The sequence below is a fragment of the Schistocerca serialis genome, unplaced genomic scaffold (assembly GCF_023864345.2).
Source record: "Schistocerca serialis cubense isolate TAMUIC-IGC-003099 unplaced genomic scaffold, iqSchSeri2.2 HiC_scaffold_1393, whole genome shotgun sequence".
NCBI lineage: Eukaryota > Metazoa > Arthropoda > Insecta > Orthoptera > Acrididae > Schistocerca > Schistocerca serialis.
Window position 1 is genome coordinate 30,612,814 of NW_026047617.1, and position 20,286 is coordinate 30,633,099.

The following is a 20,286-nucleotide window of genomic DNA, read 5'->3' on the forward strand; positions in this document are numbered from 1 at the left end:
AAGGCCCTAAACGTTACAATTAAATATCATTTTAGCGTTGGATTCGATAATCTAAACTCACAGGAGAACGACCATAAGGTGCCCGAGGCAGCAACAGACCCTTGGAGACAAGTCGACTGGAGGCCGATGTATTGAATCTGGACGCAATTTGAGTGTTCCATCGTCATTACAAGGCCCTGAACGTTACAATTAACTATCATTTTTGCGTCGGATTCGAAAATCTAGACTCACATGAGAACGACCATAAGGTGCCCGAGGCAGCAATAGACCCTTGGAGACAAGTCGGCTGGAGGCCGATGTATTGAATCTCGACGCAATTTGAGTGTTCCATCGGCATTAGGAGGCCCTGAACGTTACAGTTAACTATCACTTTAGCGTCGGATTCGAAAATCTACAAACAGGAGAAGGATCATACGGTGCACGAGACTGCAATATCCCCTAGGATACAAGTCGACTGGAGGTCGATGTATTGACTCTCGACGCAATTTGAGTGTTCCATCGCCTTTAGGAGTCCCTGAAAGTTACAATTAACCATCATTTATGCATCGGATTCCAAAATCTAGACTCACAGGAGAAGGATCATATTGTGCCCGAGACAGCAATATCCCCTTGGAGACAAGTCGGCTGGAGGCCGATGTATTGAATCTCGACGCAATTTGAGTGTTCTATCGTCATTAGGAGGCGCTGAACGTTACAATTCACTATCATTTTTGCGTCGCATTCGAAAATCTAGACTCACAGGAGAAGGATCATATTGTGCCCGAGACAGCAATATCCCCTTGGAGACAAGTCGGCTGGAGGCCGATGTATTGAATCTCGACGCAATTTGAGTGTTCCATCGTCATTAGGAGGCCCTGAATGTTACAATTAACTATCAGTTTTTCGTCGGATTCGAAAATCTAGACGCACTGGAGACGGACCATAAGGTGCCCGATGCTGCAATATCCCCTTGGAGACCAGTCCGCTGGAGGACGATGTATTGAATCGCGACGCAATTTGAGTGCTCCATCGTCATTTGGAGGCCCTGAACGTTACAATTAACTATCAGTTTCGCGTCGGATTCAAAAATCCAGACTCACAGGAGACGGACCATTTGGTGCCCGAGGCAGCAATATCCCCTTGGAGACAAATCAGCTGGAGGACGATGTAGTGAATCTCGACGCAATTTGAGTGTTCTATCGTCATCAGGAGGCGCTGAACATTACTATTCACTATCATTTTTGCGTCGGATTCGAAATCTAGACTCACAGGAGAAGGATCATATGGTGCCCGAGACAGCAATATCCCCTTGGAGACAAGTCCGCTGGAGGCCGATGTATTGAATCTCGACGCAATTTGAGTGTTCCATCGTCATTAGGAGGCCCTGAACCTTATCAGTTTTGCGTCGGATTCGAAAATGTAGACTCACAGGAGACGGACCACATGGAGCCCGGGGCAGCAATATCCACTTGTAGAAAAGTCCCCTTGTAGACATATCCCCTTGTAGACAAGTCGGCTGGAGGAAGATGTATTGACTCTCGACGCAATTTGAGTGTTCCATCGTCATTAAGAGGCCCTGAGCATTACATTTAACTATCAGTTTTGCGTCGGATTCTAAAATGTTGACTCACAGGGGAACGACCATACGGTGACCGACTCAGCTTTAGACCCTTGGAGACAAATCGGCTGAATGCCGATATTTTGAATCTCGAGGCAATTTGAGTGTTCCATCGCCATTAGGAAGCCCTGAATGTTACAATTAACTATCATTTTTGCGTCGGATTCGAAAATCTAGACTCACAGGTGATCGACCATAAGGTGCCCGAGGCAGCAATAGACCCTTGCAACAAGTCGGCTGGAGGCTGATGTATTGAATATCGACGCAATTTGAGTGATCCATCGTCAATTGAAGGCCCTGAACGTTACAATTAACTATCATTTTTGCGCCGGATTCGATAATCTACACTCACAGGAGAACGAACATAAGGTGCCCGAGGCAGCAACAGACCCTTGGACACAAGTCGGCTGGAATACGATGTATTGACTCTCGACGCAATTTGAGTGTTCCATCGTCATTAGGAGGCGCTGAACGTTACAATTAACTATCATTTTAGCGTCGGATTCGAAAATCTACTCACAGGAGAAGGAACATATGGTGCCCGAGACAGCAATATCCCCTTGGATACAAGTCGGCTGGAGGACGATTTATTGACTCTCGACGCAATTTGAATGATCCATCGTCATGAGGAGGCCCTGAATGTTACAATTAACTATCAGATTTTCGTCGGATTCGAAAATCTAGACTCACTGGAGACGGACCATAAGGTGCCCGAGGCAGCAATATCCCCTTGGAGACCATTCCGCTGGAGGACGATGTATTGAATCGCGACGCAATTTGAATGCTCCATCGTCATTAGGAGTCCCTGAACGTTACAATTAACTATCAGTATCGCGTCGGATTCGAAAATCTAGACTCACACGAGAAGGACCATACGGTGCCCGAGGCAGCAATATCCCCTTGGAACAAGTCGGCTGGAGGACGATGTATTGAATCTCGACGCAATTTGAGTGTTCCATCGTCATTAGGAGGCGCTGAACGTTACAATACACTATCAGTTTTGCGTCGGGTTCGAAAATGTAGTCTCACAGGAGAACGGTCATAATGTGCCCGAGGCAGCAATAGACCATTGGAGACAAGTCAGCTGGAGGACGATGTATTCGATCGCGACGTAATTTGAGTGTTCCATCGTCATTAGGAGGTCCTGAATGTCACAATTAACTATCAGTTTTTCGTCGCATTCGAAGATCTAGACTCACTGGAGACGGACCATAAGGTGCCCGAGGCAGCAATATCCCCTTGGAGACCATTCCGCTGGAGGACGATGTATTTAATCGCGACGCAATTTGAGTGCTCCACCGTCATTAGGAGGCCCTGAACGTTACAATTAACAATCAGTTTTGCGTCGGATTAGAAAATCTAGACTCACAGGAGAACGAGCATAAGGTGCCCGATGCAGCAATATCCCCTTGGAGACCAGTCCGCTGGAGGACGATGTATTGAATCGCGACGCAATTTGAGTGCTCCATCGTCATTTGGAGGCCCTGAACGTTACATTAACTATCAGTTTCGCGTCGGATTCAAAAATCCAGACTCACAGGAGACGGACCATTTGGTGCCCGAGGCAGCAATATCCCCTTGGAGACAAATCAGCTGGAGGACGATGAATTGAATCTCGACGCAATTTGAGAGTTCTATCGTCATCAGGAGGCGCTGAACGCTACTATTCGCTATCATTTTTGCGTCGGATTCGAAAATCTAGACTCACAGGAGAAAGATCATATGGTGCCCGAGACAGCAATATCCCATTGGAGACAAGTCCGCTGGAGGCCGATGTATTGAATCTCGACGCAATTTGAGTGTTCCATCGTTATTAGGATCCCCTGAAGCTTACAATTAACTATCAGTTTCGCGTCGGATTCGAAAATCTAGACTCACAGGAGACGGACCACATGGAGCCCGAGGCAGCGACATCCCCTTGTAGACAAGTCGGCTGAAGGACGATGTATTGACTCTCGACGCAATTTGAGTGTTCCATCGTCATTAAGATGCCCTGAGCATTACATTTAACTATCAGTTTTGCGTCGGATTCTAAAATGTTGACTCACAGGGGAACGACCATACGGTGCCCGATTGGAGACAAATCGGCTGAATGCCGACGTATTGAATCTCGAGGCAATTTGGGTGTTCCATCGTCATTAGGAAGCCCTGAACGTTACAATTAACAATCAGTTTCGCGTCGGATTCGAAAATCTAGACTCACAGGAGAAGGACCATACGGTGCCCGAGGCAGCAATATCCCCTTGGAACAAGTCGGCTGGAGGACGATGTATTGAATCTCGACGCAATTTGAGTGTTCCATCGTCATTAGGAGGCGCTGAACGTTACAATAAACTATCAGTTTTGCGTCGGGTTCGAAAATGTAGTCTCACAGGGAACGGTCATAATGTGCCCGAGGCAGCAATAGACCATTGGAGACAAGTCAGCTGGAGGACGATGTATTGGATCGCGACGTAATTTGAGTGTTCCATCGTCATTAGGAGGTCCTGAATGTCACAATTAACTATCAGTTTTTCGTCGCATTCGAAGATCTAGACTCACTGGAGACAGACCATAAGGTGCCCGAGGCAGCAATATCCCCTTGGAGACCATTCCGCTGGAGGACGATGTATTTAATCGCGACGCAATTTGAGTGCTCCACCGTCATTAGGAGGCCCTGAACGTTACAATTAACAATCAGTTTTGCGTCGGATTAGAAAATCTAGACTCACAGGAGAACGAGCATAAGGTGCCCGATGCAGCAATATCCCCTTGGAGACCAGTCCGCTGGAGGACGATGTATTGAATCGCGACGCAATTTTAGTGCTCCATCGTCATTTGGTGGCCCTGAACGTTACAATTAACTATCAGTTTCGCGTCGGATTCAAAAATCCAGACTCACAGGAGACGGACCATTTGGTGCCCGAGGCAGCAATATCCCCTTGGAGACAAATCAGCTGGAGGACGATGAATTGAATCTCGACGCAATTTGAGAGTTCTATCGTCATCAGGAGGCGCTGAACGCTACTATTCACTATCATTTTTGCGTCGGATTCGAAAATCTAGACTCACAGGAGAAGGATCATATGGTGCCCGAGACAGCAATATCCCCTTGGAGACAAGTCCGCTGGAGGCCGATGTATTGAATCTCGACGCAATTTGAGTGTTCCATCGTTATTAGGATCCCCTGAACCTTACAATTAACTATCAGTTTCGCGTCGGATTCGAAAATCTAGACTCACAGGAGACGGACCACATGGAGCCCGAGGCAGCGACATCCCCTTGTAGACAAGTCGGCTGGAGGACGATGTATTGACTCTCGACGCAATTTGAGTGTTCCATCGTCATTAAGATGCCCTGAGCATTACATTTAACTATCAGTTTTGCGTCGGATTCTAAAATGTTGACTCACAGGGGAACGACCATACGGTGCCCGATTGGAGACAAATCGGCTGAATGCCGACGTATTGAATCTCGAGGCAATTTGGGTGTTCCGTCGTCATTAGGAAGCCCTGAACGTTGCAATTAACAATCAGTTTCGCGTCGGATTCGAAAATCTAGACTCACAGGAGGACGAACATAAGGTGCCCGAGGCAGCAATATCCCCTTGGAGACCAGTCCGCTGGACGACGAAGAATTGAATCGCGACGCAATTTGAGTGCTCCATCGTCTTTAGGAGGCCCTGAACGTTACAATTAACTATCAGATTTGCGTCGGATTCGAAAACGCAGAATCACCGGAGAAGGACCATGTGGTGCCCGAGGCAGCGATATCCCCTTGGAGACTAGTCGGCTGGAGGACGATGTAGTGAATCTCGACGCAAATTGAGTGTTCCATCGTCATTAGGAGGCCCTGAACGTTACAATTAACTATCTGTTTTGCGATGGATTCGAAAATCTAGACTCACATGTGACGGACCACATGGAACACGATGCAGCAATATCGCCTTGTAGACAAGTCGACTGGAGGTCGATGTATTGACTGTCGACGCAATTTGAGTGTTCCATCGTCATTAGGAGGTGCTAAACGTTACAATTAACTGTCTTATTTGCGTCGGATACGGCAATCTAGACTCACAGGAGAACGACAGTAAGGTGCCTGAGGCAGCAATAGACTCTTGGAGACAAGTCGGCTGAAGGACGATGTATTGAATCTCGACGCAATTTGAGTGTTCCATCGTCATTAGAAGGCCCTGAACGTTACAATTAACTATCTGATTTGCGTCGGATTCGAAAATCTAGACTCACAGGAGACGGACCTCATGGAACCCGATGCAGCAATATCCCCTTGTAGGCAAGTCGACTGGAGGTCGATGTATTGACTCTCGACGCAATTTGAGTGTTCCATAGTCATTAGGAGGCGCTGAACCTTACAATTAACTAGCAATATTGCGTCGGATTCGTAAATCTAGACTCACAGGAGAGGGACAATGTGGTGACCGAGAAAGCAATATCCACTTGAAGACAAGTCGGCTGGAGGCCGATGTATTGAATCTCGACACAATTTGAGTCTTCCATCGTCATTAGGAGGCGCTGAACGTTACAATTAACTATCATTTTAACGTCGGATTCGAAAATCTAATCAAAGGATAAGCAGCATTTTGTGCCCGAGACAGCAATATCCCCTTGGAGACAAGTCCGCTGAAGGACGATGTATTGAATCTCGACGCAATTTGAGTGTTCCATCGTCATTAGGAGGCTCTGAACGTTACAATTAACTTTCAGTTTCGCGTCGGATTCAAAGATCTAGACTCACAGGAGACGGACCGTTTGGTGCCCGTGGCAGCAATATTCCCTTGGAGACAAGTCGGCTGAAGGACGATGTAGTGAATCTCGGCCCAAGTTGAGTGTTCCTTCGACATTAGGAGACCCTGAACGTTACAATTAACTATCAGTTTTACGTCGGATTCTAAAATGTAGACTCACAGGGGAACGACCATAAGGTGCCCTAAGCAGCAATATCCCCTTGGAGACAAGTCGGCTGGAGGACGATGTATTGAATCTCGACGCAATTTGAGTGTTCCATCGTCATTAGAAGGCCCTGAACGTTACAATTAACAATCATTTTAGCGTCGGATTCGAAAATCTACTCACAGGAGAAGTTCATACGGTGCTCGAGACAGCAATATACCCCTTGGAGATAAATCGACAGGAGGCCGATGTATTGAATATCGACGCAATTTGAGTGTTCCATCGTCATTAGGTCGCCCTGAACGTCGTAATAAACTATCAGTTTTGCGTCGGATTCGAAAATCTAGACTTACAAGAGTACGACCATAAGGTGCCCGAGGCAGCATTAGACCCTTTCTAGACAAGTCGGCTGGAGGCCGATGTATTGGATCGCGACGCAATTTGAGTGTTCCATCGTCATTAGGAGGCCCTGAATGTTACAATTAACTATCAGTTTTTCGTCGGATTCGAAAATCTAGACTCACTGGAGACGGACCGTAAGGTGCCCGATGCAGCAATATCCCCTTGGAGACCAGTAAGCTGGAGGACGATGTATTGAATCGCGACGCAATTTGAGTGCTCCATCGTCATTAAGAGGCCCAGAGCATTACATTTATCTATCAGTTTTGCGTCGGATTCTAAAATGTTGACTCACATGGGAACGACCATACGGTGCCCGAGGCAGCAATAGACCCTTGATGACAAATCGGCTGAATGCCGATGTATTGAATCTCGAGGCAATTTGCGTGTTCCATCGTCATTAGGAAGCCCTGAACGTTACAATTAACAATCAGTTTCGCGTCGGATTCGAAATTCTAGACTCACATGAGAGCGATCATAAGAGGCCGGAGGCAGTAATATCCCCATGGAGACAAGTCGGCTGAAGGACGATGTATTGAATCTTGACGCAATTTGAGTGTCCCATCGTCATTAGGAGGCGCTGAAAATTACAATTAAATATCATTTTAGCGTTGGATTCGAAAATCTACTCACAGGAGAAGCAACATATGGTGCCCGAGACAGCAATATCCCCTTGGAGACCAGTCCGCTGGAGGACGAAGTATTGAATCTCGACGCAATTTGAGTGTTCCATCGTCATTAGGAGGCGCTGAACAATACAATTAACTAGCATTTTTGCGTCGGATTCGAAAATCTAGACTCACTGGAGACGGACCATATGGTGCCCGAGGCAGCAATATCCCCTTGAAGGCAAGTCGGCTGGAGGCCGATGAATTGAATCTCGACGCAATTTGAGTGTTCCATCGTCATTAGGTGGCCCTGAACAATACAATTAACTATCATTTTTGCGTCGGATTCGAAAATCTAGACTCTCTGGAGAACGAACATAAGGTGCCCGAGGCGGCAATAGACCCTTGGAGACAAGTCGGCTGGAGGACGATGTATTGACTCTCGATGCAATTTGAATGATCCATCGTCATTAGGAGGCGCTGAACGTTACAATTAACTATCATTTTAGCGTCGGATTCGAAAATCTACTCACAGGAGAAGGAACATATGGTGCCCGAGACAGCAATATCCCCTTGGATACAAGTCGGCTGGAGGACGATGTCTTGACTCTCGACGCAATTTGAGTGTTCCATCGTCATTAGGAGGCGCTGAACGTTACAATTAAATATCATTTTAGCGTTGGATTCGAAAATCTACTCACAGGAGAAGCAACATATGGTGCCCGAGACAGCAATATCCCCTTGGAGACCAGTCCGCTGGAGGACGAAGTATTGAATCGCGACGCAATTTGAGTGCTCCATCGTCTATAGGAGGCCCTGAACGTTACAATTAACTTGCAGTTTTGCGTCGGATTCGAAAACGCAGAATCACCGGAGAAGGACCATGTGGTGCCCGAGGCAGCGATATCCCCCTGGGAGACTAATCGGCTGGAGGACGATGAAGTGAATCTCGACGCAAATTGAGTGTTCCATCGTCATTAGGAGGCCCTGAACGTTACAATTAACTATCTGATTTGCGTCGGATTCGAAAATCTAGACTCACAGGAGACGGACCACATGGAACCTGATGCAGCAATATCCCCTTGTAGACAAGTCGACTGGAGGTCGATGTATTGACTCTCGACGCAATTTGAGTGTTCCATCGTCATTAGGAGGCTCTGAACGTTACAATTGACTTTCAGTTTCGCGTCGGATTCAAAGATCTAGACTCACAGGAGACGGACCTTTTGGTGCCCGTGGCAGCAATATTCCCTTGGAGACAAGTCGGCTGAAGGACGATGTGGTGAATCTCGGCCCAATTTGAGTGTTCCTTCGACATTAGGAGACCCTGAACGTTACAATTAACTATCAGTTTTACGTCGGATTCTAAAATGTAGACTCACAGGGGAACGACCATAAGGTGCCCTAAGCAGCAATATCCCCTTGGAGACAAGTCGGCTGGAGGACGATGTATTGAATCTCAACGCAATTTGAGTGTTCCATCGTCATTAGAAGGCCCTGAACGTTACAATTAACAATCATTTTAGCGTCCGATTCGAAAATCTACTCACAGGAGAAGTTCATACGGTGCTCGAGACAGCAATATACCCCATGGAGACAAATCGACTGGAGGCCGATGTATTGAATATCGACGCAATTTGAGTGTTCCATCGTCATTAGGTCGCCCTGAAAGTTGTAATGAACTATCAGTTTTGCGTCGGATTCGCAAATCTACACTTACAAGAGTACGACCATAAGGTGCCCGAGGCAGCATTAGACCCTTGGAGACAAGTCGGCTGGAGGACGATGTATTGGATCGCGACGCAATTTGAGTGTTCCATCGTCATTAGGAGACCCTGAATGATACAATTAACTATCAGTTTTTCGTCGGATTCGAAAATCTAGACTCACAGAAGACGGACCATTTGGTGCCCGAGGCAGCAATATCCCCTTGGAGACAAATCGGCTGGAGGACGATGTATTGAATCTCGACGCAATTTGAGTCTTCTATCGTCATTAGGAGGCGCTGAACGTTACAATTCACTATCATTTTTGGGTCGGATTCGAAAATCTAGACTCACAGGAGAAGGATCATATTGTGCCCGAGACTGCAATATCCCCTTGGAGACAAGTCGGCTGGAGGCCGATGTATTGAATCTCGACGCAATTTGAGTGTTCCATCGTCATTACAAGGCCCTGAACCTTACAATTAACTATCAGTTTCGCGTCGGATTCGAAAATCTAGACTCAGAGGAGACGGACCACATGGAGCCCGAGGCAGCAATATCCCCTTGGAGACAAGTCGGCTGGAGGTCGATGTATTGAATCTCGACTCAATTAGAGTGTTCCATCGTCATTAGGTGGCCCTGAACGTTACAATTAACAATCAGTTTTGCGTCGGGTTTGAAAATCTAGACTCACTGGAGACGGACCATAAGGTGACCGATGCAGCAATATCCCCTTGGAGACCAGTCCGCTGGAGGACGATGTATTGAATCGCGACGCAATTTGAGTGCTCCATCGTCATTAAGAGGCCCTGAGCATTACATTTAACTATCAGTTTTGCGTCGGATTCTAAAATGTTGACTCACATGGGAACGTCTATACGGTGCCCGAGGCAGCAATAGACCCTTGGAGACAAATCGGCTGAATGCCGATGTATTGAATCTCGAGGCAATTTGAGTGTTCCATCGTCATTAGGAAGCCCTGAACGTTACAATTAGCAATCAGTTTCGCGTCGGATTCGAAATTCTAGACTCACATGAGAGCGAACATAAGAGGCCGGAGGCAGTAATATCCCCATGGAGACAAGTCGGCTGGAGGACGATGTATTGAATCTTGACGCAATTTCAGTGTCCCATCGTCACTAGGAGGCCCTAAACGTTACAATTAACTATCATTTTTGCGTCGGATTCGATAATCTAAACTCACAGGAGAACGACCATAAGGTGCCCGAGGCAGCAACAGACCCTTGGAGACAAGTCGGCTGGAGGCCGATGTATTGAATCTCGACACAATTTGAGTGTTCCATCGTCATTACAAGGCCCTGAACGTTACAATTAACTATCATTTTTGCGTCGGATTCGAAAATCTAGACCCACAGGAGAACGACCATAAGGTGCCCGAGGCAGCATTACACCCTTGGAGACAAGTCGGCTGGAGCCCGATGTATTGAATCTCGACGCAATTTGAGTGTTCCATCGGTTTTAGGAAGCCCTGAACGTTACAGTTAACTATCATTTTAGCGTTGGATTCGAAAATCTACTCACAGGAGAAGGAACATATGGTGCCCGAGACAGCAATATCTCCTTGGATACAAGTGGGCTGGAGGACGATGTATTGACTCTCGACGCAATTTGATTGATCCATCGTCATTTGGAGGCCCTGAATGTTACAATTAACTATCAGTTTTTCGTCGGATTCGAAAATCTAGACTCACTGGAGACGGATCATAAGGTGCTCGAAGCAGCAATATCCCCTTGGAGACCAGTCCGCTGGAGGACGATGTATTGAATCGCGACGCAATTTCAGTGCTCCATCGTCATTAGGAGGCCCTGAATGGTACAATTAACTACCAGTTTCGCGTCGGATTCGAAAATCTAGACTCACAGGAGACAGACCACATGGAGCCCGAGGCGGCAGTATCCCCTTGGAGACAAGTCGGCTGGAATACGATGTATTGAATCTCGATACAATTTGAGTGTTCCATCGTCATTAGGAGGCGCTGAACGTTACAATTAACTATCTGTTTTGCGTCGGATACGAAAATCTAGACTCACTGGAGATGGACCATAAGGTGCCCGAAGCAGCAATATATCCTTGGAGACCAGTCAGCTGGAGGACGATGTATTGAATCGCGACGCAATTTGAGTGTTGCATCGTCATTAGGAGGCGCTGAACGTTGCAATTAACTATCATTTTGGCGTCGGATTCGAAAATCAAATCACAGGAGAAGCAGCATTTTGTGCCCGAGACAGCAATATCCCCTTGGAGACAAGTCCGCTGAAGGACGATGTATTGAATCTCGACGCAATTTGAGTGTTCCATCGTCATTAGGAGGCTCTGAACGTTACAATTAACTTTCAGTTTCGCGTCGGATTCAAAGATCTAGACTCACAGGAGACGGACCGTTTGGTGCCCGTGGCAGCAATATCCCGTTGGAGACAAGTCCGCTGAAGGACGATGTATTGAATCTCGACGCAATTTGAGTGTTCCTTCGTCATTAGGAGACCCTGAACGTTACAATTAACTATCTGTTTTGCGTTGGATTCAAAAAACCTAACCTCACAGGAGAAGGACCATAAGGTGCTCGAGGCAGCAATACACCCTTGGAGACATGTCGGCTCGAGGCCGATGTATTGAATTTCGACGCACTTTGAGTGTTCCATTAGGAGGCCCTGAACATTACAATTAACTATCAGTTTTACGTCGGATTCTAAAATGTAGACTCACAGGGGAACGACCATAAGGTGCCCTAAGCAGCAATATCCCCTTGGAGACAAGTCGGCTGGAGGACGATGTATTGAATCTCGACGCAATTTGAGTGTTCCATCGTCATTAGGAGACGCTGAACGTTACAATTAACTATCTGTTTTGCGTCGGGTTCGAAAAGTAGACTCACAGGAGAACGATCATAATGTGCCCGGGGCAGCAATAGACCATTGGAGAGAGGTCGGCTGGAGGACGATGTATTGGATCGCGACGCAATTTGAGTGTTCCATCGTCATTAGGAGGCCCTGAATGTTATAATTAACTATCAGTTTTTCGTCGGATTCGAAGATCTAGACTCACTGGAGACGGACCACAAGGTGCCCGAGGCAGCAATATCCCCTTGGAGATATTTCCGCTGGAGGACGATGTATTGAATCGCGACGCAATTTGAGTGCTCCATCGTCATTAGGAGGCCCTGAACGTTACAATTATCAATCAGTTTTGCGTCGGATTAGAAAATCTAGACGCACAGGAGAACGAGCATAAGGTGCCCGGGGCAGCAATAACCCCTCGGAGACCAGTCCGCTGGAAGACGATGTATTGAATCGCGACGCAATTTGTGTGCTCCATCGTTATTCGGAGGCCCTGAACGTTACAATTAACTATGAGTTTTGCGTCGGATTCGAAAACGTAGAATCACCGGAGACGAACCATGTGGTGCGCGAGGCAGCGTTATCCCTCTGGAGACAAGTCGGCTGGAGGACGATGTAGTGAATCTCGACGCCATTTGTGTGTTCCATCGTCATTAGGATGCCCTGAGCGTTACAATTAACTATCAGTATTTCGTCGGATTCGAAAATCTAGACTCACTGGAGACGGATCATAAGGTGCTCGAAGCAGCAATATCCCCTTGGAGACCAGTCCGCTGGAGGACGATGTATTGAATCGCGACGCAATTTCAGTGCTCCATCGTCATTAGGAGGCCCTGAATGGTACAATTAACTACCAGTTTCGCGTCGGATTCGAAAATCTAGACTCACAGGAGACAGACCACATGGAGCCCGAGGCGGCAGTATCCCCTTGGAGACAAGTCGGCTGGAATACGATGTATTGAATCTCGATACAATTTGAGTGTTCCATCGTCATTAGGAGGCGCTGAACGTTACAATTAACTATCTGTTTTGCGTCGGATACGAAAATCTAGACTCACTGGAGATGGACCATAAGGTGCCCGAAGCAGCAATATATCCTTGGAGACCAGTCAGCTGGAGGACGATGTATTGAATCGCGACGCAATTTGAGTGTTGCATCGTCATTAGGAGGCGCTGAACGTTGCAATTAACTATCATTTTGGCGTCGGATTCGAAAATCAAATCACAGGAGAAGCAGCATTTTGTGCCCGAGACAGCAATATCCCCTTGGAGACAAGTCCGCTGAAGGACGATGTATTGAATCTCGACGCAATTTGAGTGTTCCATCGTCATTAGGAGGCGCTGAACGTTACAATTAACTTTCAGTTTCGCGTCGGATTCAAAGATCTAGACTCACAGGAGACGGACCGTTTGGTGCCCGTGGCAGCAATATCCCGTTGGAGACAAGTCCTCTGAAGGACGATGTATTGAATCTCGACGCAATTTGAGTGTTCCTTCGTCATTAGGAGACCCTGAACGTTACAATTAACTATCTGTTTTGCGTTGGATTCAAAAAACCTAACCTCACAGGAGAAGGACCATAAGGTGCTCGAGGCAGCAATACACCCTTGGAGACATGTCGGCTCGAGGCCGATGTATTGAATTTCGACGCACTTTGAGTGTTCCATTAGGAGGCCCTGAACATTACAATTAACTATCAGTTTTACGTCGGATTCTAAAATGTAGACTCACAGGGGAACGACCATAAGGTGCCCTAAGCAGCAATATCCCCTTGGAGACAAGTCGGCTGGAGGACGATGTATTGAATCTCGACGCAATTTGAGTGTTCCATCGTCATTAGGAGACGCTGAACGTTACAATTAACTATCTGTTTTGCGTCGGGTTCGAAAAGTAGACTCACAGGAGAACGATCATAATGTGCCCGGGGCAGCAATAGACCATTGGAGAGAGGTCGGCTGGAGGACGATGTATTGGATCGCGACGCAATTTGAGTGTTCCATCGTCATTAGGAGGCCCTGAATGTTATAATTAACTATCAGTTTTTCGTCGGATTCGAAGATCTAGACTCACTGGAGACGGACCACAAGGTGCCCGAGGCAGCAATATCCCCTTGGAGATATTTCCGCTGGAGGACGATGTATTGAATCGCGACGCAATTTGAGTGCTCCATCGTCATTAGGAGGCCCTGAACGTTACAATTATCAATCAGTTTTGCGTCGGATTAGAAAATCTAGACGCACAGGAGAACGAGCATAAGGTGCCCGGGGCAGCAATAACCCCTCGGAGACCAGTCCGCTGGAAGACGATGTATTGAATCGCGACGCAATTTGTGTGCTCCATCGTTATTCGGAGGCCCTGAACGTTACAATTAACTATGAGTTTTGCGTCGGATTCGAAAACGTAGAATCACCGGAGACGGACCATGTGGTGCCCGAGGCAGCGATATCCCCTTGGAGACAAGTCGACTGGAGGGCGATGTAGTGAATCTCGACGCAATTTGAGTGTTCCTTCGTCATTAGGAGGCCTGAACGTTACAATTTACTATCTGTTTTGCGTCGGATTCGAAAATCTAGACTCACAGGAGAACGACCATAAGGTGTCCGAGGCAGCAATAGACTCTTGGAGACAAGTCGGCTGAAGGACGATGTATTGAATCTCGACGCAATTTGAGTGTTCCATCGTCATTAGGAGGCACTGAACGTTACAATTAACTATCAGTTTCGCGTCGGATTCGAAAATCTAGACTCACAGGAGATGGAACCCATGGAGCCCGAAGCAGCAACATCCCTTTGGAATCTAGTGGGCTTTGGAGACTAGTCGGCTGGAGGACGATGTAGTGAATCTCGACGCAAATTGAGTGTTCCATCGTCATTAGGAGGCCCTGAACGTTACAATTAACTATCTGTTTTGCGATGGATTCGAAAATCTAGACTCACATGTGACGGACCACATGGAACCCGATGCAGCAATATCGCCTTGTAGACAAATCGACTGGAGGTCGATGTATTGACTGTCGACGCAATTTGAGTGTTCCATCGTCATTAGGAGGCGCTGAACGTTACAATTAACTATCTGTTTTGCGTCGGATACGAAAATCTAGACTCACAGGAGAACGACAGTAAGGTGCCCGAGGCAGCAATAGACTCTTGGAGACAAGTCGGCTGAATTACGATGTATTGAATCTCGACGCAATTTGAGTGTTCCATCGTCATTAGGAGGCGCTGAACGTTACAATTAACTATAATTTTAGCGTCGGATTCGAAAATCTACTCACAGGAGAAGGAACATATGGTGCCTGAGATAGCAATATCCCCTTGGAGACCAGTCCGCTGGAGGACGATGTATTGAATCGCTACGCAATTTGAGTGCTCCATCGTCATTAGGAGGCCCTGAACGTTACAATTAACTGTCAGTTTCGCGTCGGATTCGAAAATCTAGACCCACAGGAGGAGGACCATACGGTGCCCGAGGCAGCAATATCCCCTGGGAACAAGTCGGCTGGAGGACGATGTATTGAATCTCGACGCAATTTGAGTGCTCCATCGTCATTAGGAGGCCCTGAATGTTACAATTTACTATCAGTTTTTCGTCGGATTCGAAGATCTAGACTCACTGGAGACGGACCATAAGGTGCCCGAGGCAGCAATATCCCCTTGGAGACCATTCCGCTGGAGGACGATGTATTTAATCGCGACGCTATTTGAGTGCTCCATCGTCATTAGGAGGCCCTGAACGTTGCAATTAACAATCAGTTTTGCGTCGGATTAGAAAATCTAGACTCACAGGAGAACGAGAGGCCGGAGGCAGTAATATCCCCATGGAGACAAGTAGGCCGTGGGACGATGTATTGAATCTCGACGCAATTTGAGTTACCCATCGTCATTAGGAGGTCCTAAACGTTACAATTAACTATCATTTTTGCGTCGGATTCGATAATCTAAACTCACAGGAGAACGACCATAAGGTGCCCGAGGCAGCAATATCCCCTTGGAGACCAGTCCGCTGGAGGACGGTGTAGTGAATCGCGACGCAATTTGAGTGCTCCATCGTCATTTGGAGGCCCTGAACGTTAGAATTAACTATCAGTTTCGCGTCGGATTCAAAAATCCAGACGCACAGGAGACGGACCACATGGAACCCGATGCAGCAATATCCTCTTGTAGACAAGTCGACTGGAGTTCGATGTATTGACTCTCGACGCAATTTGAGTGTTCCATCGTCATTAGGAGGCGCTGAACGTTACAATTAACTAGCATTATTGCGTCGGATTAGAAAATCTAGACTCACAGGAGAGGGACAATGTGGTGCCCGAGGAAGCAATATCCACTTGAAGACAAGTCGGCTGGAGGCCGATGTATTGAATCTCGACGCAATTTGAGTGTTCCATCGTCATTAGGAGGCGCTGAACGTTGCAATTAACTATCTGTTTTGCGTCAGATACGAAAATCTAGACTCACAGGAGAACGACAGTAAGGTGCCCAAGGCAGCAATAGACTCTTGGAGACAAGTCGGCTGAAGGACGATGTATTGAATCTCGACGCAATTTGAGTGTTCCATCGTCATTAGAAGGCCCTGAACGTTACAATTAACTATCTGATTTGCGTCGGATTCGAAAATCTAGACTCACAGGAGACGGACCACATGGAACCCGATGCAGCAATATCCCCTTGTAGACAAGTCGACTGGAGTTCGATGTATTGACTCTTGACGCAATTTGAGTGTTCCATCGTCATTAGGAGGCGCTGAACGTTACAATTAACTAGCATTATTGCGTCGGATTCGAAAATCTAGACTCACAGGAGAGGGACAATGTGGTGCCCGAGAAAGCAATATCCACTTGAAGACAAGTCGGATGGAGGCCGATGTATTGAATCTCGACGCAATTTGAGTGTTCCATCGTCATTAGGAGGCGCTGAACGTTACAATTAACTATCATTTTAGCGTCGGATTCGAAAATCTACTCACAGGAGAAGGAACATATGGTGCCCGAGACAGCAATATCCCCTTGGAGACCAGTCCGCTGGAGAACGATGTATTGAATCGCTACGCAATTTGAGTGCTCCATCGTCATTAGGAGGCCCTGAACGTTACAATTAACTATCAGTTTCGCGTCGGATTCTAAAATCTAGACTCACAGGAGAAGGACCATACGGTGCCCGAGGCAGCAATATCCCCTTGGAACAAGTCTGCTGGAGGACGATGTATTGAATCTCGACGCAATTTGAGTGTTCCATCGTCATTAGGAGGCGCTGAACGTTACAATAAACTATCAGTTTTGCGTCGGGTTCGAAAATGTAGTCTCACAGGAGAACGATCATAATGTGCCCGAGGCAGCAATAGACCATTGGAGTCAAGTCAGCTGGAGGACGATGTATTGGATCGCGACGTAATTTGAGTGTTCCATCGTCATTAGGAGGCCCTGAATGTTACAATTAACTATCAGTTTTTCGTCGGATTCGATAATCTAAACTCACAGGAGAACGACCATAAGGTGCCCGAGGCAGCAATATCCCCTTGGAGACCAGTCCGCTGGAGGACGGTGTAGTGAATCGCGACGCAATTTGAGTGCTCCGTCGTCATTTGGAGGCCCTGAACGTTACAATTAACTATCAGTGTCGCGTCGGATTCAAAAATCCAGACGCACAGGAGACGGACCACATGGAACCCGATGCAGCAATATCCCCTTGTAGACAAGTCGACTGGAGTTCGATGTATTGAATCTCGACGCAATTTGAGTGCTCCATCGTCATTAGGAGGCCCTGAATGTTACAATTTACTATCAGTTTTTCGTCGGATTCGAAGATCTAGACTCACTGGAGACGGACCATAAGGTGCCCGAGGCAGCAATATCCCCTTGGAGACCATTCCGCTGGAGGACGATGTATTTAATCGCGACGCAATTTGAGTGCTCCATCGTCATTAGGAGGCCCTGAACGTTACAATTAACTATCAGTTTCGCGTCGGATTCAACAATCCAGACTCACAGGAGACGGACCATTTGGTGCCCGAGGCAGCAATATCCCCTTGGAGACAAATCAGCTGGAGGACGATGTATTGAATCTCGACGCAATTTGAGAGTTCTATCGTGATCAGGAGGCACTGAACGTTACTATTCACCATCATTTTTGCGTCGGATTCGAAAATCTAGACTCACAGGAGAAGCATCATATGGTGCCCGAGACAGCAATATCCCCTTGGAGACAAGTCCGCTGGAGGCCGATGTATTGAATCTCGACGCAATTTGAGTGTTCCATCGTCATTAGGAGGCCCTGAACCTTACAATTAACTATCAGTTTCGCGTCGGATTCGAAAATCTAGACTCACAGGAGACGGACCACATGGAGCCCGAGGCAGCAATATCCCCTTGTAGACAAGTCGGCTAAAGGAAGATGTATTGACTCTCGACGCAATTTGAGTGTTCCATCGTCATTAAGAGGCCCTGAGCTTTACATTTAACTATCAGTTTTGCGTCGGATTCTGAAACGTTGACTCACAGGGGATCGACCATACGGTGCCCGAGGCAGCAATAGACCCTTGGAGACAAATCGGCTGAATGCCGATGTATTGAATCTCGAGGCAATTTGAGTGTTCCATCGTCATTAGGAAGCCCTGAACGTTACAATTAACAATCAGTTTCGCGTCGGATTCGAAAATCTAGACTCACATGAGAGCGAACATAAGAGGCTGGAGGCAGTAATATCCCCATGGAGACAAGTCGGCTGGAGGACGATGTATTGAATCTCGACGCAATTTGAGTTACCCATCGTCATTAGGAGGCCCTAAACGTTACAATTAACTATCATTTTTGCGTCGGATTCGATAATCTAAACTCACAGTAGAACGACCATAAGGTGCCCGAGGCAGCAACAGACCCTTGGAGACATGTCGGCTGGAGACCGATGTATTGAATCTCGACGGAATTTGAGTGTTCCATCGTCATTACAAGGCCCTGAACGTTACAATTAACTATCATTTTTGCGTCGGATTCGAAAATCTAGACTCACAGGAGAACGACCATAAGGTGCCCTAGGCAGCAATAGACCCTTGGAGACAAGTCGGCTGGAGGCCGATGTATTGTATCTCCTCGCAATTTGAGTGTTCCATCGCCGATAGGAGGCCCTGAACGTTACAATTAACTATCACTTTTGCGTCGGATTAGAAAATCTAGACTCACAGGAGAACGACCATAAGGTGCCCGAGGCAGCAATAGACCCTTGGAACCAAGTCGGCTGGAGGCTGATGTATTGAATCTCGACGCAATTTCAGTGTTCCATCGTCATTATGAGGCCCTGAACGTTACAATTAACTATCAGTTTTGCGTCGGATTAGAAAATCTAGACTCACAGGAGAACGAGAGGCCGGAGTCAGTAATATCCCCATGGAGACAAGTTGGCCGTAGGACGATGTATTGAATCTCGACGCAATTTGAGTTACCCATCGTCATTAGGAGGCCCTAAACGTTACAATTAACTATCATTTTTGCGTCGGATTCGATAATCTAAACTCACAGGAGAACGACCATAAGGTGCCCGAGGCAGCAATATCCCCTTGGAGACCAGTCCGCTGGAGGACGATGTATTGAATCGCGACGCATTTTGAGTGCTCCATCGTCATTTGGAGGCCCTGAACGTTACAATTAACTATCAGTTTCGCGTCGGATACAAAAATCCAGACTCACAGGAGACGGACCACATGGAGCCCGAGGCAGCAATATCCCCTTGTAGACAAGTCGGCTGGAGGAAGATGTATTGACTCTCGACGCAATTTGAGTTTTCCATCGTCATTAAGAGGCCCTGAGCATTACATTTAACTATCAGTTTTGCGTCGGATTCTAAAATGTTGACTCACAGGGGAACGACCATACGGTGCCCAAGGCAGCAATAGACCCTTGGAGACAACTCGGCTGGAGGACGATGTATAGAATCTCGTCGCAATTTGAGTGTTCCATCGTCATTAGGAGGCCCTGAACGTTACAATTAACTATCAGTTTCGCGTCGGATTCTAAAATCTAGACTCACAGGAGAAGGACCATACGGTGCCCGAGGCAGCAATATCCCCTTGGAACAAGTCGGCTGGAGGACGATGTATTGAATCTCGACGCAATTTGAGTGTTCCATCGTCATTAGGAGGCGCTGAACGTTACAATAAACTATCAGTTTTGCGTCGGGTTCGAAAATGTAGTCTCACAGGAGAACGATCATAATGTGCCCGAGGCAGCAATAGACAATTGG